The 27,806-nt window shown below is 41.0% G+C and overlaps 1 long non-coding RNA gene and 2 other non-coding genes across 3 annotated transcripts; 2 read left to right on the top strand and 1 right to left on the bottom strand.

Moving 5' to 3' along the window:
- Positions 1–14: 14 nt before the first annotated feature.
- Positions 15–27,806, top strand: LOC110367061. Its single transcript, XR_004928980.1, has 4 exons — positions 15–296; positions 24,744–24,834; positions 24,952–25,023; positions 27,623–27,806. It is a non-coding gene; the product is annotated as an uncharacterized LOC110367061 (long non-coding RNA).
- On the bottom strand, positions 953–1,024 carry trnaw-cca. The gene has a single exon. It is a non-coding gene; the product is annotated as a tRNA-Trp (tRNA).
- On the top strand, positions 26,901–26,972 carry trnaw-cca. Its single transcript has one exon. It is a non-coding gene; the product is annotated as a tRNA-Trp (tRNA).

The raw sequence follows: 27,806 nt of genomic DNA, 5'->3' as shown, positions 1-27,806 counted from the left end.
GTTTATATAGCCTTCATCCACAACGCTGTCTTTGTTTTCTGCTTTTAAAAAGCTGAAACCGTCTCAAAAAGGGGCTTTGTCATAACCTGTACCACTCATTCACATGACCGTTTTGGGAAAAAGAACAGTGGATAGAGATTTGTAAGTTAACCAGCATGGAATCAAAACCGAGGAGCTCGGATCTGTGATCTAACAAATAGATTCCCAATGTACTCTGCATGGCAGCCGTGCGAAGACCAAAGCTCACTTTCCAAACCGTATGCGGATACGTGTGTGTTGACGGCATTTTCAGACTGGTAAGTGTGAATAAAAGCTTGTTGTGCTGTTTCATATGGAGCTTTTAGCAGGCGCTAGCCTAGCAAGTTAGCAATAACCTAGCCAGCTGAGGGCACCGGACAAAGTGAAAGTAATGATGAAAATTCCTTGAGCCCAAGTAAGTCTCTTTTATTTGTGTGATCGAGTAAATAAATTTCCTTTTGCAACAGCTTTGATCAAAGACAAGTTGGAGTACTAGATTTTTTGGTAAACACAGCATCTTTCTCGCAGAGTGACCACACAGTGTTCTAAATTAGATTCGGACATGCTAGCATGGCAGCACAGAGTCTTCATTGAACGTTGTTGGTTCTTGAAGTTGAGATAATGTTGGTGTAAAATGTACAGAATCTGTCATAAAAGCAAGAAGTCAGTAAATTTTAAGTGGCCTCAACAAAAAGACTGTGTTGCTTGGTTTAAAAGAGCTGGCTGTGTACATACTAAGGTGGTGGTTGTAGCTTAAGTTTAGAAGGTCAATTATTGTAAAAGTGTAGAGCCTACATTGATTTTTTGAATGATTAAAAACAAATGTTTATTTCGTTTGGAGGAGCCAGCTACTCCCATTGCTTTCACACAGAACAAGCTTCAGCTCAGACTACTTGAGAAACACATGGTCATCCACAAAGAGTGACGATTTCTTTGACCCTGACGTGATTTGAACACGCAACCTTCTGATCTGGAGTCAGACGCGCTACCATTGCGCCACAGAGTCTGTGTTGCACTTGTCCAAAAGTGCAGGGTGAACCGTTGTTAAAGACAAAAGATATATCCGGGCTTGAAAAATTGACACAGAAACCGCACTGCATTGTGGGATACCTGTGCTTCCCGGAAACTGGCTTCTGCATGTCTATATAGCCTTCATTTACAACGCTGTCTTTGTTTTCTGGTTTTAAAAAGCTCAAACGTGTCAAAAGTTTGAATAAAAGCTTGTTGTGCTGTTTCACATGGAGCTTTTAGCAGGTGCTAGCCTAGCAAGTTAGCAATAACCTAGCCAGTTGAGGGCACCGGACAAAGTGAAAGTAATGGTTAAAAATTCCTTGAGCCCAAGTAAGTCTCTTTTATTTTTGTGATCCAGTAAATGAATTTCCTTTTGCAACAGCTTTTATCAAAGACAAGTTGGAGTACAAATTTTTTTGGTAAACACAGCATCTTTCTCGCAGAGTGACCACACAGTGTTCTAAATTAGAGTCGGACATGCTAGCATGGCAGAAGAGTCTTCATTGAAAGTTGTTGGTTCTTGAAGTTGAGATAATGTTGGTGTAAAATGTACAAAATTTGTCATAAAAGCAAGAAGTCAGTAAATCTTAAGTGGCCTCAATAAAAGACTGTATTGCTTGGTTTAAAAGAGCTGGCTGTGTACATACTAAGGTGGTGGTTGTAGCTTAAGTTTAGAAGGTCAATTATTGTAAAAGTGTAGAGCCTACATTGATTTGTTGCATGATTAAAAACAAATGGTTATTTAATTTGGAGGAGCCATCTCCACAGTGGACAAAGAACAGTGGATTGAGATTTGTAACTACAACACAAAGGTTTACAGGATGGTGTCTGATTGAAATGGGAAAACACTTATTTTAGCAAACAATTGTGATTAGTACAGGTATGATTGAAAACAGACATAATCATAGAAAACATTAACATTAAGGAATTAACATGACCACGCATTCATCTGCATAGAATCAGATGTGTTACCATTGCAGCACAGAATTTTCACCAAACGTTGTTGGTTCCAAAATTGGAGAGCATGTTGACCTAGAATGTACACAACCAGTGTTGCCCGTTATTTTGAGACAAACAATCAATGGGCTCTATAAAACTAGTCCAAAAGAAGCACAACAGGTAACTTTCAGGGGTGGGGGTATGGGAGTTGGAGCACATACGAATCAGGGAAATGCACAGCCACCACACCACTCACTCAGCATATTTTTATTTGTGCCAAATAAAAAAAATCAGTCTTTATTAATTGCTCTGCTAGGTTCACACAGTGTGTAAATAAATACCTTTTTTCATGCCAAAATAAAAAATTTTTGGCTCTTAAACAAAGATAGACATGGTTAGCGTATAAATTAATACATTTTACATTTTAATAAAGATGCAAGTTTTATTGTTCCTTCTATCTTGTTTTTTTGCTTTCTCACACATGCATCTAAATCTGAGCCTTCTCTACACACCACCGACAATAATTTCTTCATATTTTTTGCGTGCTGTTTATATCCTTGTGCATACACACAGCTTTATGAAACTAACAACCAGGAATGCTCAGAGATGTTTGGTCACCTGCAAGAAGGTCTTATGTGGTTGTAATGGACCTGGCTTGATTCTGAACTGCATGTTTTTGAGCTGAAATCTGAATCCTCCTCCTCTGTTTAGAGTTAGTTTTTGTGTTTTGATCTGAATGCCTCCCCCTAAACCATCTTCACCAGCATAAGGTTGTATGTTAGAATAATGCCAAGATCAACAAGAAAATAATTAATTGATTATCCATAGAAATGCTTCTTTGGTTTCATTAATGTATAGCACTCTGACTTCTGGTGCTGAATATAGGTAAATGGGGTAGAAAACTAAGGTTCCTTCAGTTATTAAATAAAATAATTTCCTCTAGCAATGGATGGTGAGCTAAGAAACATTTGAGTACCACTAAAGATGACATGTAAAATTGGTGCTTGTTATGACAACAAACAGCTTTTTTGATGTCCTGGTATATCTCAATAATCCAGATAGAAAGACTTTTAAGATGATTCTGACGTGATCTGAACACACAGCCTACTGATCTGGAGTCAGATGTCTTGTTGTTGCACCACAAACTGATTGCAAATATTGCTGTTGTGAATATCCATGAATCGTATATCACAATGTGGCAGTAAAACAAAGATGTAAACTGATACGATTCTACATAAAAACAAAACTATTTCCAACAGTAATTGTAAGAATCTGGAGGTGAACTGAAATAGTTTGTAAAAAACGTACACTGATATCTAAATGTTTTGAAACTCAAATGCACATGAGCTGAGATGTAAAAATGAACTGACTCCTGCGGCGTCTCCCATGGATCACTGTCTGGAACCTGGTTTGCTGTTTGTCTGAATTAACGGCAGGCAGAAAAACAACGAAGCGAATCCGAACAAACAGACGAAGTTAAACATCCCGCAGCATCTGAAAACATTGATCTCATTTGTCTCCGCTAATTGCAGCTCATTTAGGAAGTCTTGTTGGCTGTTAATTAGTGTAAGTTACAAGTTGTAATCAGATGCAAACGAGGTGATGGAAATCTGAAGGGATGTGTTTCATTCAGGTTGTCACAGGACGGTGGACGCATGGATTCACCTGTTGCAGTTCATTAGTGACGCACCTGTGAGCTCACCTCTAGACTTTCACAAAGGACAAACTGCTGACATGGCTCTGTAGAGGTGCTGAATATTTAAACAAGTGAAAATGTCCAAAAAAAATACAATCAGCCACATATTTAACCCCATTTTTACAGAAAATATTGTATTGGCCTTTTAACTAATGTCTGTGACCTGTTGATGATCCTTGGTTGTTTGTGTTTTTAATTTTATGTTCCAAGATCTTTAGTTATTCTCCCTCAGCCTGAGCCAGCCTTAGTTAGTAAATCCATCTCACCTCTGTTGCAGGGAGTTTCCGTTTATTCCCTGTTGTATTTAAGTTCCAGGTTTTGGTTCCTTCCTTGTCGCATCGTCTGTTTTCCGTCCCTTTTCCGTCCCTGTTCCTAAGTTTTGGTGTGATTCAGTGACTGAGATGTTTGCCCCCCTTCCTGCCTCTGAAAACATCCACTGATGTGATTCAGTGGCTCATGTCTTGCTGCCGCTTTGGTCTCCACCAGAAACCACGACAGTAGAATATTATAAAAAATTAGACTATTGAAAGAACACCATAAACTGTTCTTAAACTGTAATGGTTTGAATCCATTGAAAAAGACAAAAAGAAACTGGCTCATTGGTAAAACATCATTTTCATATTCTTGGATTGTGTGTTGAAGTTAAATCAGCTGTTCTTTGACTGTAAGCTGGATCTTCAACACAACAAAAGCTTTAGTATTATATAAGTTCCTTCTAATCGTGATTAACAACAAACTGTTTGTTTCAGGTTTTTTGGAGGCAGATTCAGAAGCTCAGTGTTAAGATGCTGTTTCAGTGCAAAACCAGCATGGATGTGTTGTTTAGATCGTTGTCCTCTTGGAACAGTCAGACGTGTCCAGGTGTTGATCTCAGGTGATGTTAAGTGATTTAAAGGTGGTCATCCACTATTATTTTGTCCACTTTGTACAACACCTCAGTAACTTGGCGAGTGAAACGACCATCACCATACTTGTTATAGTGTAGGTTTGAAATCTGCCTTTCTACACCTCCAAACATCATGGTTGTTGCTGTGGCCAAACAGGCCAGTTTTTGTCTTGTCTGACAATAACACCTGTACCTTCTTGTCTCCAGAAGGTATTTTTAGGCTGGGTTTATGCTTAGAAACAGGGTGAGGAGCTCTGTTATCCAGGGGGAGCTCAAAGTAGAGCCGGAGACAGTTGAGGCATATGATCAGGATGCCATCTTGGCACCTTCCTTTCAAGGTTTTCTTGGCATGTCCCACTGAGAGGAGATCCCAGGGAAGACCTAGAACTTGCTGGAGGGACTAAATAAACCTGTCTGGTCTAGGAACGCTTTGGGATCCCCTAGAATGAGCTGACGGGTGTTGCTGAGGAGAGGGATGTCTGGGTTTCCCTCGCCTGGACCTGTTTCTCCCGTGACCCAATCTGTGATAAGACAATGGATGGATGGATGGATGGATGGATGGATGACACTGACAAAACTTGAAATAAAAATAATTTACAAGCAGGTGTTTTTCTGGCAGAAGAAAACATGTTTTATTTACATTTTTAATGGTCTAAACACATCAATCGAACTAAATTAGATTTTGGTCTCGATTATTTGAAATTTAATAAACAAAATTGGACTAGAAAATAACAATAATAATAATATTTTTATAATAAAATAGAGGCCTTCTAAACGGGACAACAGCACCCCCTGCTGTTTGGTTATCACCTGCCATCAGTAGTATTATGAATACTGTTATTAAACTTAACGTACCCGAATTTATCGTATATAGTAATAACTTGACATTATTCTTGCCATATGAGGTTCATAGCTAGTTAAACGTTGACTGCAGGCTAAAAGCCATTTATATTGTTGCAAATATTATATAAAGAATCAAGAATATTTTATTTTTCACCGCGGCGAGATTTCTCTTTGGCTACTCTGGTTCACTTTAATGAAAGCAAAAAAAACCAGACAAAACACAGGCGATGAACAGGTATTTTTTATTTTTATTCATTTATTTTTTAGTGTTCAGGAATGTCACCAATTACAGATAATGAAGTTGTACGGTGCATATTGAATGGTGATGATTTGAGGCTTTGTTTACAGCATTTAGTGTGGAAATGTTGAAAAATCCTATTTGTTGGAAACTGTTGTTATATGTTATAAATTAACCCATCTATATGTTATACATTTTAAAAGGAATTCTGGGTAATCTTCAGAACAACGGCTTCAATGCATTAAAACAGAAACCAATAAAAGTTACCTTTGTGACTCATTTTGTAGGGCCTGAAAATTTTTAAACATTTGAGAACCTCTGCTGTAGATAAACTGGACATTTGTCCTGAGCTGAGCTGACTGGTCTGTGGTGAACGGCTCACTCTCAGTTCATGTTGTTGTCCTGTGCTTCTCCAGCCTGAGGCCGTTTTCATTTCCAAGCAGTCCATCACCTGACATTCGTGGTCCATCCTGAACACGGCAGTCGTTATGTTCTTCTGAAATAGAATAAATAATGTATTTTTCATGCGCCATTCAGTGAATGTTCATTTTTTTTATGGGGGTCAGACAAGAAATGTCTAAATTCTGAGAATACGGTTTGTTGTTTCCAGCTGCTGTTAAGTCAAACTGTTACTCCCACTAGAGCGTTCACCACAGTTTGATGATTTCAGGTGGTTTCAGGTGGTTTCACAAGTCAAGTAAACTTCCCCTTTAGCAGGTGCAGGTCCCTGGTCTTGCAATAGTGAAAAAAGTTGCTGAAACAGTCTGTTAGTGTGAATTCCAAGTCTTGTCAAAAGCTGTGAAGACCGTTAATGTAGTGTTGTGTGTCCCGAGGTTAAGATGTGATGGAAATGAAGCTTGCTGGGGAAACGGTGGCTGCAGACAACTGAAGAATCTATCCCAATGTGGGCTCGTTTGCTCAGGGAAACTGAAAGCTCTCAGAGTGGCAAAAAAAAAAAAAAAACCCCAGCAACCTGCCGGTGAACCTCGCGGCCTCAGCGGGGGATCCGTTGTCTAATTAAACATGTAAACGAGGCGGGGTCCCTGTGGCTGGAAAGTGTTTGAAGTGCTGCTGCTGGGAGGCTGTGGGATAATTTGGAGAGGGGACTGTTAACAAGACAGACTGTCGAGACCGAGTAACTTTGGCCCTCTTAAAGTTAAACTTGGCATAGTTTTTACAGAAAGGATTAAGTTGGGCTGGGGTTAAGAGGAAAACAAGGGTAGACTTTTAAATTTGTATCTAAACTACAAGTCAAACAAGATGCGCTTTTGGGTTAGTGTGTTACGAAACAAGGTTTATACGTGTCTCCAGAACCAGTGCTCTGATTTGGACGTATGTTTTAAGTGATTACCAAATGTGATTGAGTGGTTAGAGAGCAGAGAGCTTGCATCCTGGAGAGGCTGCAAGGTTTAGGGTTTAAATCCTACAGACTGCCACTCTGGATCCCTGAGCAAGACCCTTAGCCCCAGAATGCTCCCCAGGTGCCACACAACAGCAGCCCACTACTCCCTAAGAGGTTGGTGGAATTAAAAGAACACATTTCATTTTAAATGCATGTTGCAATGACAAAATAATTAGTTTTATAATTGTGCAGTTCACCTGTTTGCTTATAAGTGTTATTAACGACTATAAATGGATATTATAATTGATAATATGTCATTCAAATCAAAGGGTAGCACCAACAGAAATTGTTTAAAATGGTTATCAAGGGCTATCAGCTTTTAATGATTATCACCAGCTAATGGCTTATTACAAAACAACTATCAACCTTATTTAACCTGGGAGATGGGTGTCTAACCAGTTGTAGAACTAAGTTAGGCTTGCCCCAGTGAACGTTAATAACTTTAAATTACACTTGGAGTTATTATTCATTAGTCATTAACCACAAGCAAATGAAAATGTCTAAGTATATTTGGTCGTTAACTCAGAAGAGAGATAATTCAATGCTCTTAGAGACCATTCAATCGCTGATTCAAAAATAATCACGGAACAACCACAATTATGCTAGTTAAAATGTATTAAACCAATAATTCCCCACTAAGGCAAATATTCTGTTTAACAACACTACTTGAACACACTACTACTAAATGAAAACACGAAAATCGAAAACAAATGTAAATAAAGATCAGTAAAATGGATTAATTGTAGAGGTAGCATTCAGTTGATTAAATCCTGAGGGGTCCAACATTGAATACTCACCATCAAAATAGTAGCACTTGTGATGTAAAACAGCATTAAAAGGGGTTTCGGCTAGTAGCTCTGAGATTAGGCAATGGCTGGTACACTAAACCTGAAGCTAAAATGGCGGACGCTTCAGGCAAATGAGCTAGCCACTAGCAATAGTTAGCTCATCCAACAATTAACTTCAATAATTGAAGCTAATTGCACTCTGTGCCCTGCACTCGATGGCGTTGGCTAACGATAAGCTCACTCACTAGTCACGGTGGTCGCCTCACCCAGACAAGAGTTGAGGGCGGACTCGACTCGAGGGCTGTTACTGGCAAACAGAAACAGCTTCAACAAAAACCGCAGGAGACTCAAAACTGGAAAAAAAGAGCAAAAAGAAAGAGAGGAAAGGAGACGGGAAGGGGGGAATAGCTCTGAGCCGACTGGCTTTCTTCACAAAAACCAAAAGAAAAGCACAATAAGAGATTGTCACTTAAATTCAGTCACACATTAGAAATATTCACCAACGTTCAACAAACTCCCTTTGGAGTAATTAAGCATTAAATTCTACTTCTACTAAGATTCTGCCCATGCAGGAACAAATATCACCTTTTAGGTGTATGAAAGAAAAGAAAGAGAGCTCTCTGGTACTATGGTCACTTCCTGATGGAAGACTGATGATTGCACAGCTCAGTCCCTTTCAGATTTAAGGTGGAGAGGGGAAGGACGGTGTTGGCTTGCTTTGTCTGGGCGGCTGTAGTCGACCTCGGCTGGTCTGATGGTTTGCTTGACTAAAGCAAAACGGACGGCGCTTCATTGGTTCACTGGGAGATGTGGGATTTCCCAGTATTCCCATTTGGGGTTGAGTTGCAGTTGAGTTTAGAGGATGAGTTTAGAGTCCAGACCTCTCTGGTACAACAACACAGAGGAATAGGAGTGATGTGACAACTTGGTCCTGCGAGGAATTCGACCACCTCCCACCACATGTGAAAAAAACCACACAGAGTTCAGCTGATTGTCTTCCCATTACAGCGAAGCTGTGCAAAAGAAGCGTTCAGGCTTGGTTATAGTCTCAGAGTGTTATCTGATCAGGGGACAGGCATACTGGTTCCGCCTTGCGGTGTTAACAGGCAGTGTGTTTTTGAAACAGAGGCATAGTACATATCTGCCCTCCCATGTCGCACCTGTACGGACAGTTTGTGGGAAATGTGACCTTTGGGCACCAGGAATCTTAAAAGCAGTCTTATATGAGATATAGCCTCAGTAGCACATTCTACACAATACACGTCTAATCTGGCCACAAAAACATTATCTTTATACCCAAATAAACATCCACTAGCATGTCTAGGGGCTAGCTTGGGTGCGACGAGATCTGGCTTCTCAATTTAAGCCTGGTTTATGTTTGACACATCTGCAAGGTTGGCACGGCCATGTTAGGTAATTTTGGCTACCGCTCCCTTCTGTGCGGTCAAAAGTTTCCGCGCACCTAGGAAAATAACTAACTACATGGAGTCCCCTGCGGAAAAACCTGGTGGACGAGCAAGTGCTCCTTCTGGCGGAGGTTCATCCATATAGAACTCTTTATGATTCGGCCCAAAAAGATCACGCGATCAACAATTGTTAACAATTCCTGGACAGAAATCGGTGTCACTCTGAAGAAAGTAAGAGGCTTAAATGTTGGAAACAACTTTGTTTTCTACTTCTACATGTTGCTGGGTGTAGTACGCTTGGCAATAGAGCACAATGCTGCTTTCTCGAGTTGAGAATAGTGTTACTGAATCACATCAATGCTGCAGACATTATGTCCGCATGTCTCATTTTCTGTGCATTAAGCATAAACCACCCCCCCCCCCAGCAAACGGCCGTAATCAAGTTTTCCAACCTTCCCAACAGCTGGAACCCATTCAAAACATGTGAATAGAGTCAAGTTAACCATCTCCAAAACATCCGTTGTATCCAGTCTGGTTTGAAATTTGAAAAAAACTTAGCATCAAGCCAACCTTTGCACAATTAAAATCCCTCAAAAAAATACCAAAATAGAAGTAAACGACTCTAAACTGTGGGGTTTAATTGGCAATCTTTGGATTAAAAATAAAAAGGCTTCAGTTAAAACATCTCCTAAACAATTGAAATTCTACTTTGACTCAAATATAGTCAGCCTAAATCAACCAGTTTTAACCCGTTATTCGAAAATCACTAGAACTTCCCATCTTTTTATAGATCCTAAACAACATATCACTAAATCACCCCTAATTGGCTACAGGACTTACCTTGGAACTTGATCACCCTGAGGGGATGGGGTTAGGGTTGGTGAGAACTGGCCAGAAACCTTGTTGACACGGAGAAAGATTACTTTTGAAATTACAGTACATCTTAGACATTAGCTATGAAGTAGCTGCTGCTGCGTCTGTACTAACTACACAAATAGCCTGGGAATTAAAACGGGCTCAAGATTTAAAAAGGATAAAATAAAATTATTCACTGATAGTACAAATACTTAACTGATGATTTGACAAATATCCTCTACTTAGACAAGCCAATAACACAAAACAGCTGTCTTCTCCCCAAAACAATCAAATTAGAGAGATTTAAAAAGATTGGACAAATGTTCTATCTCACCACAAGCCAACAACCTAAACATGTCTTAATGGATTGTTAAATATGGCCTCCAGGGGGCAGTAATCTTCCCACAAAATAACTGTAATAGGAATACGACAGAGAAGTACCCTAATGTATCATAGCTCATAAAGAAAGGGAAAACAGAGGAACAGGGAACAACCGCACAACCTAAGCAGAGAGCAGTGTTGTAGTCAAGTCACTATGCCTCGAGTCCGAGTCCAGGTACGAGTCTCCAGTGTTCAAGTCCGAGTCAAGTCCAAGTCATTAAAAAAAAAATCCGAGTCGAGTCCGAGTCGAGTCCACTACTCATCCGAGTCAAGTTCGAGTCGAGTCACTATTGACATGTGATGTATGACATGAAGCAGTAACATTCCATTGCACTAATAACTCTTTCGCTGTAGTTACCCTGGTTTTACTCGGTAAAACTACCGCTTTTTCCAAGTCTAAGACGTCTCCTAACCATGGCTTTTAAACATTGTTGTTATGGAACGCGCAACAGCGACTCGAGGTACGCTGATAGGCCGCATATGAAGGATGTTAAAGCCGCAAGCGGCGTCGATCGGCCCTCGGCCGGCGGGCGGGGTTCGCGCACCGCCGCGGTGCCGGCCGGCCGGCGGGGTTCGCGCACCGCCGGCCGCCCGCCACCACAGATGCTGTCACGCATTTTCCTCGCCCGTCCACCGGGCGATTCCCACAAACGCGTTCGGCAGCGTTCCCCCATTACTCACAACAAATCTGGAGCAGATCGGTCGATGCAGCGAGGAGATACAGCAGTTGGATAATGATAATGCATTTGGCCACCGGACCGCACTAAATTGTTCGGCGGGCCGGAAAATTTATACCGATTCCTGGACGGTGACTACAAACAGGAAAAAAAAAACAGCCGCTGACACCATGAACGCTGAGCAGGAGAAAAACATCGACTTACCTTCCTATCAACTCGGCCAGTTTTCCAGGCTTTCCGAGCCCTCGACACTCAAGCAATCGTTTGAGCTGAACGTTGGTATGTTGTTCCACAGTTCTACCAGTAAAATGGGCGCCTGGACATCCTTTTGTGAAAGTTTAACAGCTGAAAAGTTGGTCATATCGTTGTATCTGTTGGATGTGTAATGGCTGGTTGCTACGTACGCTCTCACACTGTTTGCCCAACCTTAGCGGCAAGGGGCGATTGCTCATGAGATGGTGACGTCACGTGCGCGGTACGACATTTAGATATTAAAATCATACACCAAATAATATTCTAATGACATATTAAAATTATAGCCTAATGATATAAAAAAAAGTCGAGTCTTTTTCTCAATTTCTGAGTCAGAATGATCTAAATGTAGGAGTCCGAGTCCAAGTTCGAGTCATCAGTGCTCAAGTCCAAGTCAAGTCACGAGTCTCTAAATTTAGCTAATGACTCGGACTCGAGTTCGAGTCTCGGACTCGAGTACTACAACACTGGCAGAGAGACGGATAAACAAAAACAACTCACATTACCGCCTCACCTGATGAGTCTGTACTGACTCACACGGCTCAGGTGTATCCTGTGGCTGCAGGCAGGTGAGTCAGTTGCTCGTTGCCCGGCGTCTCGTCAGTGTGCGACTGAAAACAGCGGCTGACTCAGCCGGGCCTTTGAATGCGCCTTCCCAGCCTGGAGACAAGCAGAGACTCGCTCGCTGTGTGCATACCCACCTGCTCAAGCTGCTCCGGGGCAAACCTTTCAGTGTCCTTAAGGAAAGGAAAGCTTCCACTGCAAACTTCAACATATTTCATTCTATGTGATAGACAAAGACAGCGTCGAGCATAGCTGGTAAAATGGAATTAAGATTACAGACGATTTTTGCAAATAAAAATCTAGAGAGCGGTGTAAAGTGTAGAACCCATTTACTTTCAGCCACCCTTATTCCTAAATAAAGCCTAAAAAAGTCACCATTTAATAGAAAGAGTGCATGTTAGTGCAACTTAATCGGCGTATCTGATACGTATTTTTCCTGCAGGGACGCTGGCTGTAAGGTGTTCATCAGAGACACAGCCTGGGGATAGAAACTGGCTCTGTGTCGGCTGCAAATCCAGATGTTCTGTTTGTGGCCCCAGAGGTTGTTTAGAGAACAACTAGAACCCAGCAGACAGGTCAGGGATGAAGTTCTGGTCCAGTTTACAGCAGGGTCAGGTTCTACAGAACCTCCCAGAGTTCTGATCATCATGTGGACCTGCAGAGAGGATGGACCACCTGCAGACCTACCAGGACATGGACGTCCAACTGGACTGACAGGCTGGACCAGGAGAGCATTGATCAGAGAAGCAGGAGGACCATGGTGGCTCTGGAGGAGCTGCAGAGATCCACATGTTTCAAAGTTTTCCTTTGTGACTTTTCTTTTAAAATCCTGATTTAATGACATATTCTTAATTACGCACCACTTTGGGTTGCTTTATCTCATAAATTCTCAATGATATACCTTGACTTTTGTGGTTCTAGTTTGACAAAATGTGGAAACTTTTAAGTGGTTGGAAGATGGATCAATTCTGTGGAAAATAGTGATGTAAGATAGAAAAAGAAACCTTTCATAAAGGCTTCAGAGGAACCATCTTCATAATGAAATCCTCTGTTTTTTGTCAGCTTTGTCTCTAATGATGGAGTTTTTTTTCCCGACTGCTCTGACGATGTAATGCATCAAAGCGACAGGCCAATCAGAAGCCGATCCACTCTTCATCCAATATGATTAACTGTAATTAATCTGCGCTGTGAATGAGGTGTGAAGTGTGGCGAGTCGCCTCGTTCATCTTTGTTATGCAACCTTTGGGGATGCGACGAGTCGCTGTCCTGCTGCTCAGTCAACCTGAAACTCTAATTGGACCTAATTTACTCATTCATCTGCAGCAAACAAGAAGCTTAGCTGAAATGGGGACGACAGAAGCGTCAGGATCTTCCTAAAACCCCAAACAGATTCTGTTCGTTGACGTCTTTTGAGACTGTCAGCACCTACAGAGGAGCGTGCAACGAACTGAGTCAGCTGTATTCATTATTTTCTGGATGCAGAACATGGCACCTCTTCTACTGCAGTCTGGATAACTGGTTCATACCAACAGAAAAGGCTCATTTTTATACTGCAGTTTAATGCAGGTTTGTCATATTTTGGGGGTTTGGGGGTTAGTTAAAGACAATCTAGCTTGACAGGGGAACCCTTAGAAGTAAATGGCTTCATAAAACTCCCCTCCATCAAACTGCTTTAGTTATAAATGGTCCCACAGGTGATGCAGCTTCAGGTGTAAAGAGTCCAAATGCAGAAGCTTTCTTTTTCAGTTTATAAGGGTGATATGACTTTCTGCAGGGGTCCGGTTGGCATCACCTCCAATGGGTCCAAACAGTGATTTCTTCTCATTCTAAGAGTATTTATCCCGCTTCGGTCTCTAAGGCTACAGTTGGTGATGAACGTTCAGGTACAGATGGACCAGCCAACAAATCCTCTTCAGTGTCCAAGGATCACACAGCCAACATCTTCTCAGCCTTTCAGGGTTTGTATGGCACCAACTCCTTCGGTTTTTGAGGGTTCCACCAAATCGCCTCTTCTACCTCCACCAATAAGCATTTAACAGTACATTCACAGGTCTGCACCATTTCCTGACCCGCTCCTGGTTCCTTTCTTCTTAAGCTGTCTCTCCACTGGACCCACTAGAACCTCTGACTTCAAACAAGCTTCTTGTCATTGTGGCTGAAATTACTTAAACTTTCTGTCGTCGAATCAAGTCATTGATGGATGCTGCGAATTTCTGACCCGGTGAACGCCTCCTGGGGGGTTGCTTTAGCCCCACCACTCTGCCGCCATTAAGCCTTACCGTGTGACATTAACACTTTAAAGAAATCTTTGAATTAAAAAATGGTTAAGTAATCATTATGAATAAAAACATAAATAAAACAAAAACCACACCTGTTTGTATCATCGTATATGCAACAATAAGGATACAATAGTCCACTGCGATTAGCCTGAACCGATAAATAAGGCCCAGCTTCTCTCTAATTAAGCTTTTGCCTCAACCATGGCGAAAACAACAACAATTTTAAAGCACAAAACCACAGACTTTTGACTGCAATTAAATTCTTTTTAGACGTTGGATATTGGTATTTGTGATGCTTTGACTTAATGGAACGTTCTTTGGCAGAGGAGCAGGCAGCAGTCTGGAGCAAAGTGCCCCCCCAGCACATGGTGGTTTTACCAAGGGCACAAATTTTAAAGGTACATAGCCACGTTATATGCTTAGAAAAAATACAAAAAAACCCTTTGATCATGATAAAATAAGGTTATAGACATCAAGCGTCCTTCCTGATAATATTCTGATGTCCTTTTTGTGGATAGAAATATTCCCAGCACCGGGCGAGATTAGCAGATATAAACAGAAGTGGCGCCATCTAGCGACAGTATCACAGAACTATCAAAATCTTGCAGCTCGCTGTGATGAAGACCAGTCATTATTAATTAAATAAACGATCTACAGTACAGCAACTTTAAGAGCCTCACGTCAGTCAACTCTGCGTCACATCTGAGCCTCGACAGGTTTAGCTTCCGCTTCAGTGAACACCAACGTTCAGACTGGATTCCCAGAGACATTCCAGACTTTTTCCTCTTGGAATCATAGATTTTTTTGTATTTTATTTCACTGGATCAGTAAAATAAATTTCATTGTTTCACATGGATATGCTAATAGCCATTAGCCGCTTCCTTGTTTTAACCCCTACTTTGTATGTGCAGTGCAGTACGTACTTCTGTTAAAATGTAAATAAACACGTAAGGTTTAATTTACTAACAAAATGAGCAAAATCACAGCATAAAACACCAAAATAACAATAAATACACCAGCCGGACGTGACAATGTTTCATAAAAGTTTTGTATGCAACCAGACTGATGTATAAATAATTAAAAAGTCAAATAAAGTTGTGATGTACCCTCAGTAACTCTCAGTGTAAAAAGAGAGAATGCCTTGCTAAATCTGTGCATCTGAATTAGGTTAATAAACAGCCCGTACCTGTGCTTATAGAAAGCTAAAGTGTACTTTATTTCTTCTTCATTGTTTCCTGCCTGCATGGTTCATGGTTTGTAAATAGTGAAATTATATTTCTCTGTTCTTGGTGGTCCTTAACATCAATGTTGTCGCTCTTCAGTTTAACTTTTCCCTGGACTTCCTCAGAGAAAACCTTCTCATCTTTCAAAATACAAAATACAGATGTTTGTGTAATGTCTTATATGTTTTATTTGTAATTTATAATGTTTTTTGTTTCTGTGACCTCAGTTTTTCTCTGTAGCTGTACTCAGATTGTAGATATTAAGAATCGGGGCCGTCTTTATTCAGATGACGGTGATGAAAACATTAACTGAGTCTCTAAAACAGCAGAGCAACCACTCATTTTCCATAATGGATGATGGAGATGAGGACATAAAGACATAAAACCAGAGAAGAGACTTTTCTCATGGGAAGATGAGAGCGACTATTTTATTGCTAACCCCACGCATGGACGCGTCTCCTGTCTGCTGAGCTTTATGACGACGCCTAACGATGTTTTCGCACCATCAGCATCCAAGTCTGAGCGACACGCTGCAGCGATGGCAGATATACGATCGCTGCCATAACAGCGGAAAAGGCCAGATTAAGTGATATTCCATATGAAGCAGTTAATTATGAAAAAAGGTCACAGTGAATATCAGTCATTTAATTCAGGAGCTGAATGATTCAGAAAGAAGAAAGCAATTAATGTGAAGATAGAGAGGGTGACTTTGCCACGACTGGAAATAAAAGTTTATGATGTCAGAAATTTTACGGATAATCTCATATTTTCTCATCAATGAAGGTCGACTTTAACTCGGTAAATTACTGCAGGACGCTTTCCCAACGTGTCAAAGGAGAAGCTGTGAGAGCCACTTTTCTTCCTGATGAACATTTGAGATCATAAAACAGACTAAGTAGCTGCTCTGCACAGATTTACTGGCAGCGGTTAGAAATGCTGCTTTAAAGAAACGAGGCAGATTATGAACAAACATCCCAGGTGGTGGTTTGTTCCTCATGTCTATGAAAAACACATCAGGAGAGAAAAAGTGACAGAATAATTCCAATGTAAAAGAACACCTGCCATAAATTGTTTCTTACTGTTAAAGGTGGAGTTCATACAGTGTGATTTAATGCTGTCAGAGACAATTTTAACAAAAACGGTCAATGTAATCTGCTCCTAGACAAATAATAATAAAAAAAAAAATCCATCTTACATGGATGGAATGGAGTTTTTAGGACAGGAAAATGGATCATTAAATCCTGCATCTCTCTTCACTGCTTGTCCAAAAAAAATAATAAAATAAAAAATTCACTCCCTGCAAACAGGTAAGAACCTCCTATTGGAAGATTAATGCATTTAGTGATTCTCCGCTTCCTGTTTCCTAAACAACCACGTTGGAAGATGTTAATCTGTTTCAGAGGAATCTAATTATTATGTTGAAATATGCTAATCTGCCTGAGAGAAGTCAACGTATTGACATAAACCAAAGAAAACATCCAGGGAGATTGTTGAAGCTAACATCGGCTTATGAACTGTGCATGATATTAAATACCAACATCTTCATGGTGGAAGAAACATGGTTAGAAACATGATCTTGAAAGACGATCATCATAAACTTTTGGTGAAATCATAAAAAGAACTCCCAGCTCATTTCAATAGTGAAAGCAAAAACATTTCCTTTAAAAAGGGAAATCAAACGATTGGTTCTAAACAACTTTAGGATTCTTCTGATTCAGTTTGTTAAGAGAACAAAAGTATTGGCGTCTGGAGCAAAGGAAGAACCGAGTCTGACGGGTCTAACCTTAAGGCCAGTGCCTAGACTACGAGACGTGGCCAGAACAAGAACCAAGTTCTGCCTGACGACTTTTCACAAGAACTCAGGCGACCACAGCATGCTGACAATAAAAGAAACCAGACTTGGAATATTTCTCAGTTCTAGAGCACAACTGTGAGCCTCCTGAATTGACAAAGACTCCTGGATAGGCGTCCAAACATATTTAGAAACACTGAACGAAACTATGGTTGCCTTCCAATTGGGCCAGTTGTAGTGGCCAAGACCCGGATGACTTACAATCTGCACAGGCAAGAAGTGCAGAACTCTTGGAAAATCCTCACTGGTCCTTCCCAACGCAACATTTAAATGCAGTAGCGGTTGGACACCACACTAGAAAATAGTTCTGCCCAGATGACGTGTCGAGGATTCCCAAACCAAGGCTGTAATACCAGCATGGGATCCTTCCATCTCTGGACCTCTGGCAGACAAAATGAATGTGCCTGTTCTATGTGCGGGCCGGTACCGAGTCCCAGAACTCTGGGCTCATCAAGGTGAGAGTTCTTGATTCAACAACGCTATGACCCTTAAGAATTAGGTCAGCAGACTACCTGAAGGTACTGAATGACCATCAATTAATCTATTATTCTCAGTTCGTATGACCATTTTCATTGGGCTCAAAAAGGGCAAGTGTGGTTCAAAAAGTGAGACAAAACATTTTCCCACACTGACGGCTACGGAGTCTGGACCTGAACCCCAGTGAGGACCTGTACAAAAATGTTACAACGTTAGAAAAGACAATCAAAACTATGCCGCAGTGCACGTGTGCTAAAATGTTAACAAAAGGTGGTCCAAAAAAGAGAACTATATGATTTCTGAAGTGCAGTGTATAAACTCTCCTTTTCAGCAAGTCTACTTCAAGTTTAGGTCCTTAACCAGCATAGCCTGCTGATAGTCAGAGGGTGGCACCGATGTCTGGCGGACCCCCCGGCAGCAGCTGTGGCTGCTAGCATAGCTCACCACCATCAGGGTGTGAATGGGAGAATGACTGTAGTGTGAAACACCTCAGGGTCCTGTGGACTTGATGGAGCACTATACAACTACCGTATTTTTCAGACTATAAGGCGCACTTTAAATCTTAGACTTAGACTTAGACAACTTTATTTGTCATTTTGTATGCACAAAGTGCGTACAGAACGAAATTTCGTTTGCATACAGCTTGAAAAATCACAGTAAATTGCAGTAAATTTCAGGATAAGGTGCAGCAGTGATTTATGTAAACAATTGAAATGTAAACAATGTAAACAATGCAGGGGAAATATACAGTGTGCGATTCACAGTGTACAGGTGAGGATTATTAAAAACTGTGAAAATATACAAATGTGGTACAGAGTCAATTTGTGGCTTCAGCAGTCCAGCAGTCCTTAAATCTTCTCATAAACTGATGGTGCTCCTTATCTATGATCACCGTTGTGATTACTGACTGATTTTATGTGGTACAATGCGCTCAAAAATCTGTTAAAATGTGCAAAAACGATTTTGGTTAGCAACAAAGCCGCTCCGCTCACTGGATATTCTGAGCATTACGGTACCCTGTGTCACTACTTGAGGACCCCTGAGCTGTCTACCAGACTGCCTGACTGTAATGTCTAAACTAGAAGTGCATTCATGTAAGGCAGCCTGGAGTACGCGCTAGCAACAATAAACCTAGTAAGTTAATTAAATATAAAAGTTTATTTTATGTTAGAAACAGGGCAATGTAGTCCAGCTACTCTGTCCTCCCCACAGAGATGATAGAGAGCTGTGGACGTGGAGGAGAGATATTACACACCTGGGAAGAATATTTATTGCACCTTTTAATCCGAAAAGTAGGGTATAGGTGATTTAGCATTCCTAGTTTCTGTTCCTGGAAGCAACCTTTATCCAGATGAAGGTCTCAGGAGTTGTTTTTGGAATCTGCTGAAGGTTTTTTGTCAGATTTGTGACACGTCTGAGTTCTCTGGACTCTTCACTTCTGTTCCTCCAGTTCCTCTTTTAGCCGCCGGTATTTTTTTGGCTTCGTCTTGTCGCTTGCTGTCTGTCACCTCTGCCCTCCTGCCTCCTTTGCTCACCATCACGATGCCCAGAGCTTCTCAGTATTACCATCCTCAGCCTCTCTTGGTGGTTTCTCCACGCTGACTTGGAGACTTTAAGCCCATTCCCAACACAGATGTTCCTGTACTCTCATCCAGCTGCTCCATCTTCAGCATGCCTGCATCTTTTAACCAGCTGTTATGAGCAGAACTGAAGCAGTTTGGACTGACAGAACCACGGCTTGTCCTGTTTCTGACTGACACAAAGGCCCGTGGTCAAATGAGTCCCATAACATACATGTTTGGCTAATTACTCATTCAGGAATGTCTTTAGGCTTAACTGTTCACTAATTAATTATTAATTGAAATGTAACTGTGTTGCATTATAACACGGTTAGTGTTTGAAGGTATGTAGTTGAATTTGAATTTGTCTGCAGGATTTGAATGATCTGATTATGTTTTTTTTTACATATAAATTTGATCTATTTGTCTTATGGTGTCTTCAGATGGCATTTGGTTTAAATTGTTGCTTCATAAATAAACCGTATTACACCTTTGAGGGTCAATGCATGGGTAGCATGTACTGTGTAGTATTCACGCTCACAAATCTACGTCATTTTGATACTTTCATTAAATTCCCCTCTATTGATAATCTGACCTTTAATTTAGTTCATTCATTTTATTTATTTATTTATTACAAAGTTTATCATTCTCATTTACATAGTCCTCAGAGGGCTGATTCAAAGCTAATATTGGTTATTTCCATCTTCACTAGAATAACTTATTAAATTAGTTTTTAGGTGACAAGAAGGTGAACTCTTGAGGACTGCAAAAAGGGAACTAAAAGTAAGTAACATTTTCTTGAAATTAGTATATCTTTACTTGATTTAAGCAGCTATTTGCCAATGGAATGAGCATTTTACCCCTAAAATAAGAATAATTAGATATCCTGCACTTGAAATAGGATGATGGAGATGAATTGTTCTTATTTTAAGTGCAAGAATCTTATTCCATTGCCAAATGGTTTTATCTACCTGCTCAAATCAAGTAAAATATACTAATTTCAAGAAAACGTAACTAATTTAAGTCCCTTTTTGCAGTGTAAATGTTTCACTATATGAGAATTTGAGACTCATTGTACACATTTCATAAAACATCAACGTCACTGAAGCGAGATACACGACTCATCCTTAAATGTCGACTATCGTCTTTATATTCATGTGTCAGTCAGTCTGAACAACTAAACAGCAACTCAGTGATTTCTCATCCATTTTGATCATTCAGCGATAAAAACCTGTCTCGGAAACAGTCTCATCACCAGTTAAAGCATCACACTCGCTGCTCTTCTTCACCATCTTCGTGTTTTCCACCACACAGATGGCGAAATTAACTTTTCGAACTTCCTGCCAATTAGAAGCGGGTGGAGGAGGAAGGGGGTGAGGCAGAGACAGATGGAGACGAGGGGACATGAAAAGAGACTTCCTGCTGAGTTTGGGGGAGGCAGATTGTGCCGTAAACCATCAGCATCAAACTCAGGAGTTCAGCGCTCCTCCCGATGATTTCTCTCCGTGTTTGGAAAGGAGCCAAACCCTCCTCATCGCATATTCCTCCATCAGCCCACCTTCTCCGTATCCCTTCCTCTCGCCTGCAGGCTCTGGAAGTCACCGCTCCTGCTGGACTCCTCGGAGCTGCGTTCACTGATTGGATGTTTGCACCCATGGAACAACAAACATTATAAATACCGGATAAAACCCAAGGTTTTCAATCCTTTATTGCTCAAAGCGAACTTTAGATTGCTTTAAGGAATGATGCATAAATCTGTAAGGGTCTATGCATAAGTGCAAAGGTGCTTACAGATTCACTTCTATCCAGAAAACTCCTGGTATTATCTTCAGCTGTCACTTTCTACATGTCGTATTAATTAATCCTGTATATTCTTCAGTGATGATATCAAGGTGTTGGTTGTTTGCACCTGTAATACTTTATCAGCTGGTTCTGCTGTTCTTTATATCTCTCTCTGCAGGTGTAGAAGCAGACTCAGAGGATGTTATATCACTCTCTCCCTAACTTATGTCAACCTCAATTAGAGATAAACATAAAAGGTTTATTTATATTTATGAGTTGAGAGATCATATTTTTGCTAAATAGGTTTTTCGATTAAAAACTATGAATCAGGCTGTCCTAGACATCCTAGCAAATAACCCCTCAGAGAACTTTTAAGACTGTTCGGTGCTTCATGGTCAAACAGCTCTCTTCAATTTATTTCAATTAATTTTATTTACATAGCGCCAATTCACATCACATCATCTCAAGGCTCTTTCCAAAGTCAGCTTCCATCAGATCCTCCAGGTTGGTGAGAAAGTTTCCTCTCTAAGGAAACCCAGCAGGTTGCATCAAGTCTCTCCAAGCAGCATTCACTCCTCCTGAAAGAGCGTAGAGCCACAGTGGACAGTCGTCTGCATTGTTGATGGCTTTGCAGCAATCCCTCATACTGAGCATGCATGAAGCGACAGTGGAGAGGAAAACTCCCCTTTAACAGGGAGGAGAACCTCCAGCAGAACCAGAACCAGGCTCAGTGTGAACGCTCATCTGCCTCCACCCACTGGGGCTTAGAGAAGACAGAGCAGAGACACAGAAAGCACAGAAGCTCACATTGACCCAGGAGTACTTTCTATGTTAGATGGTAATAGAGGATGATCTGCCCCCCCCTGATGATGTCACAGCTAACAGAACACCAGACCAGGTGTACCTTCTATGAAGAGAAAAATGACAGAGAACAAAAAGTTAAAAGCTGAAATAACAACAAACAATGCAGATTGGAGAGCAGTAGGAGAACTCAGCAGAGAGAGAGAAATAGACCCTGATGTCCTCCAGCAGCCTAAGCCTATAGCAGCATAACTATAGAGATAGCTCAGAGTAACATGAGCCACTCTGACTAGAAGCTTTGTCACAAAGGAAAGTTTTAAGATTAGTCTTAAAAGTAGACGGGGTGTCTGCCTCACGGACCAAAACTGGGAGTTGGTTCCACAGGAGAGGAGCCTGATAGCTAAAGGATCTGCCTCCCATTCTACTTTTAGAGACTCTAGGAACCACCAGCAGACCTGCGGTCTGAGAGCGAAGTGCTCTGTTAGGAACATACGGGGTAATTAGAGCTCTGATATATGATGGAGCTTGATTATTAAGGGCTTTATACGTTAGAAGGGGAATTTTAAATTCAACATACAATCTAAAATTGGAAAGTCTTCAGCATGGACCTGTTGCTCTTAGTAAGAACTCAGCTGTACAATAAAATGAAGGAAAAGTGTTGGAAACCAGCAAGAAGTGTTGACCGCCCGTGACATCTCTGTAACAGACAGGAAGTGTTTGGACTGAGAGCTCTTCCCGTCTGTCCATCCTCCGGTTTCAGCCCAATCAATCAGATCTTCTGGTCTGCAGCAGGACGGATCGATGCAGAAAATGATCTCTAATGGTGTTCACGGCTCAGTGATTAAGAAGTTGGTTTGTGCTGATTTCAAAGGCAGCCCTGTAGCCACATCCATGGTTTGTAGAGCTGCTGCCTTGAGGTGTGGAAGCTGAATAAATCCATACGGATCAATGGTCCCAGTCCTGCAGGCAGCAGTGGCGAGCAAACAGGAACAAAGCTTCAGCTCATTAATGAGGAAACTAATGCAGCTTCTTCACATCCACACAAAGTTGTGCTTTCAATGCTGGTAAAAACATCTGGGAACATCTGGGTGGGATGATCAGATTTGGTTCCACACAACATTTTAATATCAGTTACCTGGAGCAGGTTGAGCTTTTTAATTCCTTTATTTTGGTCCCTTAAAGCATAAAAAAACCCATAAACCAACATTTAGCTTGATTTGAATTAATAATTTAAAAGAAATTACTATTACACCTCCTTTAAACATCTTTTATTTGAATTATGTTCTGTTATTTTAATCTAACTGGGAATTATCTTCATATATTTGAGTTAAACTGGATTGAAGAAGGAACACAAAGTAGCTCTATTAATGAAGGCACTGCAGTAAATCAATGTGTCCCAGCATGTGTTTGCATGTTCTCCCTGTGCATGTATGGGTTCTTTTATTTTAATTATGAATTATCTTCATATATTTGAGTTAAACTGAATGGAAGCAGGAACACAAATTAGTTTTAAAAATGAAGGCACAGCAGTAAATCACAGTGTGTGTCCCTTCATGTGTTTGCATGTTCTCCCTGTGCATGCGTGGGTTCTCTCTGGGTACTCCGGCTTCCTGCCACAGTCTAAGAACATGAGGTTAGGTCTGTGTTACGTAGTTGTGTCGCTCTTTTCTCTGACTGTTAATCAGTAACACCTCACACACCGTGACAGGGATAGTTTATGGACGGATGAATATTAACACCAGTTTTTGAGTTGTGTGCTGTTTTCTATGACTAGCAGCAGACAAACAGCTGGATTTTATTTCTGTATCAGTTCTTCACTGATAAAATGTGTCTTTTTGTCTGTGAAGAAAGGAAATCGTTGTGGATCAGAACCTGAATCGCTGCATTTCCAAGGCGATGACCTGCTCTGACAAGGGTGGCTCACTCTGATTTTTAATTTAAATAAATTAAAGCAGCGTGTCATTCACGCCTCATCAGCCGCTCCTCCTCCGGCTTAATGGGCAGCATGATGGAAACCAGCAAATTTACGCCAAATTCAGCTGCTGATGAGCCCTGCAGAGGATTTTACCCGACATCTCTCAGTCTGTTGGCAGGTGGAGCTTTGGGTTTTAATCTTTTTCCTCAGATTTACTGCGTTCATAGTTCAGGGTAAGAAGAGAAAAACCCAAAACTGAACCAGTCTTTAATTCATCCAGACTCCAAACCTGCTGGTTGTGCAGCTGCATGAAGTCCAGAAATATTCATTTTGAATCACAATCTGGTTGTAATAAGGTTCGTCCATCAGATTAAAAGCACCTTTTGAAAATAATGCCGTTCATTTAGCCCACATTTATGTGTTGAAATGTTTTTTATTGGTCTCATATAATATTCCAATTTTAAATGCCATCTGTAAGCAGAAAGTTATCAATGCTTACAGAAATGAAGAGTTGAAAACATGTCTTTGTGTTTTTAATCTAAATAACGTGTTTCACTTTGTGATTGAGATTCAGAAATAGATGATTTTTTAAATAACATTCTGCTTGTGCTTTGTAAAAACATAAGGCAAATTCAAACTTTGACGCTTACCTCAGCGTTCATTCAGAAGGGAGTTGTTTAGAAATTGCTTGTTGTTTTTGGCAGCGATGCCAGATCAACGCTCATTTAAATGTCCAACAGCTGATCTATAATGTGCCGTCTGTAAATCTGCCATCTGATCGTCTCAATGCAAGGCGGCATGGATGAAACAAGCAAAACTCTCATCTTTTGGATTCTGCTTCGGTGTCGCCTGGATTCATTTGTGCTTAAAGTTAAAATACACATTTCTTACATTTTCAGGTCATCTCATTTCCTATTTGTCAAGCAGGCAGTCTAAGACGAGGCTCCTCGCCTATTTCTGCACCAGGGAGATAATATCAGGCTCATGCAAGTGTGTAAAATATTTTACAATGATTGGAACTCATAAAGCAGAATTATATGAATCCAAAGAGTCACACGGCGTGGTAAAAATGCCTTCATCACTTCTTTCTGTTTTCCTGCCTTGCAGCCAGAGGTTTGTTGGGATGAGGGCCGATGATGTGAGAGGAGCAGCAGCGATGAAGATGAACGTCTGCAGCAGGTAGTTAAAGTGTTGCATGACTCGGTTCTCCCTGCATTAATCAGATGATGGGAATGTAAATCCATGTGACGCGTCGCCCCGCTGGAAACTCATATAAGCAGATAATCATCAGCTGATAACGCGGCTGTCTTCATCCGTCCTCCTCCTGCCTCCCTCCGCGCTTCATAAATAGACATCAGAGCCACAATAAAAGCATATTTATTGTCTTTATGGGCCAGGCCGACAGGACGGCTTATACCTCCAGGAGATGAGACGTTTCCTTTAATGTTGCAGCCATTAATGAAGAAGCAGCCATTATTCCAGCGCCTCAACGTTTTACTAAAGGTGTCCCATTAATTTTTCACCACAAAACTAAGATTATTAAAGCTTTTAAACAATTTTGGAACGCCCAGAGTAAACTTGTGATGCTTAATTTATATTATACCATGGTCTGGGTAAATCCTCTATTCTGATTGGCTGCAGGGTGTTCGTTAAAAAGCGTTATAGGACACCTATAAAAAAAGTTCTGGTCAAATAGCCTTGATTGTTGTAAATTATTGCGCTGGTTCGAACATTAGCTGCTAACGGCGAGACAGTTGATGCTGGTTATGTTGGCAACACGTCACAACGAGAGATATTAAATAGTTCTCTCAGCCATTTCAATTTTAACAGTGAAAAATACATTAAAGTATTAATTAATGAGTTAATATTAATTTCTTTTGTAAATGACCATGGTATAAGCAGGATGAGGTGTCCATTATCAGAAATGGACTTGTCTGCTGATGGACACCTCGTCGGTCATCATCTCTTACGTACATGAGTGAAATGACGCGGTGGTGCTGTTGGTGGCGCTGTTGCTTTGCAGCAAGAAGGTCCTGGACCTTAAATCTTCTCTATGGGTTTTCTCCGGGTACTTCAGCTTCCTCTCATGACGTATAGATGCCTGTGCAAATTCTCAGTTATGCGGCAACTTGACGTTCCCTCAGTTGTTCCTGAAGACGTTTCTACACCTTTCCAGGAGTCTTAGTCAGTTCTGGAGGATCTAAACAACCTGCAGCTGGAGCGCTGCTGTTTTTAAGCACATGGAGGTCCATCCTCCTAGAACCAGTCCAGGTCAGAATCAATGACCCACCATCTCTGTCCTGGTGGTTAGAAGCTGCTGCTTGGTGTGAGTGGAGGACTTGGTCTCCTGAACCATGATGAGATGATGTAATCTCTCTGGAACGTGTTGGAGGACCGAGCCGTAAACTCTGGGGAGCTGGAAGCTCAATCCTCCCTCTGTTCACTGATGGCTTTTCTATCTGGACAAAGATGGATTCTTTCAAACCGTCTGTTCTCCTTGTTTAGTTTCCCTGATGTAGGAGTCTGAGCCGTCTGAGCCACATCGGAGCGCAGACTCCACGCCGCTCAGCTGTGCTTTAGCTGTTCTGTCTTTGAGATGAACCGGGTTCTGTCTTGGAGTGTGAAATTTACTGGTACTTTGAGAAAACTTGCCTGATTTTCTCAAACAATGTTTTTCCATCTCTGTTTTCTCTTCTGTCTTTGACGCATTGTTGTTGATTTTTTTTCTGCTAGTTCTGTGTCTGACTTGACATACGCCCAGTTAGGGTAACCACAAGCTTGCAGCGATTTCCTGACGTGTTCTTTTACTTTCTCCTCCGTGGCAGAAGAAACGTTGTCGGCTGAATAACTCAGAGCTCTGATAAAACAAACTCTCTGTTATCAGAGCTGATCTCTTCCCTATTTGACTTCTACAAGTGAATTATACGAGCTTTACCGCTCAATATTTGTTCTATCTAAAATGATCTATGGCACTGTGCCATTCTAGATTTAACATGACGTCACTGGCGATTGACTCAAGCGTTGTGTAAACAGGAAGGGGGGGGGCAGGGAGCACAGACTCTGTGGCGCAAAGGTAGCGCGTCTGACTCCAGATCAGAAGGTTGCGTGTTCAAATCACGTCAGGGTCATTTTAAGTCTGCACTGCAAACCTGTAGGATTTTCTTCTACTGAAATGTTTCTTTGATCAAATCCATCACAAAAGATTAGATTAGATTAGATAGAAAACTTTATTGATCTCACAATGAAGAAATTCACTTGTGACATCGCCTCTTATAAGCACTAGAAGGTGCACATAGGAGGAAAATGGGCATGGGGCATATACAGTGAATTAGAAAAAATAAATAATTAAAGAGATTTAAGGTAATTTATATACAGTAAGGATTTATGGTATCTTAGATACATTCAAGTGGTGGCAGGTAAAAAAAAACAGTTTGGTGTCTGGTTTGTTAAATGAAATAAAATAAGTGAGATAACTGAGATCGGTGAAGACTCTTATAGTACAGGATTATTGCACAGGGTATCAAATAGTTATTCCACACTTATTGCAATTATAAGGAGATCAAGTTAAAAGAACTGAGAAATGTGAAAGAAAGAGAGTCTACTTTTATGGGTTCCTGAAGAAGACCCCAAACCGCAGGATGCTGCAAGCTGCCCACTGCTGCAAATAGATTTCTTCTTCTTCTCCTCTGAAAACAGCTAAATCTGTTATGTAGTCTGTAATCTGGTAATTTTGTAAACTAAGTAAAACAATTATTTGAGTTGCTTTTTTTGTCTCTAGCTGTGATGAAACACCATCATCAGCGACACCCAGCAGAACCAGAGGTGGACACCTTCGGCTCCTCTGTGGTTGTCGGTTCATCCAGCAGACGTTTAATCTGGCTGCGCTGCTGCTGATTCCTCCCTGACTCTGAATTCCACTTTATTTCTCCTGCATCTAATGAGGTCGACAACAAAGCAGCTCC

Source organism: Fundulus heteroclitus, unplaced genomic scaffold (assembly GCF_011125445.2).
Source record: "Fundulus heteroclitus isolate FHET01 unplaced genomic scaffold, MU-UCD_Fhet_4.1 scaffold_36, whole genome shotgun sequence".
Lineage (NCBI taxonomy): Eukaryota > Metazoa > Chordata > Actinopteri > Cyprinodontiformes > Fundulidae > Fundulus > Fundulus heteroclitus.
Note: the sequence above shows the minus strand (reverse complement) of the source record. Positions and strands in the feature narration are given on the sequence as shown.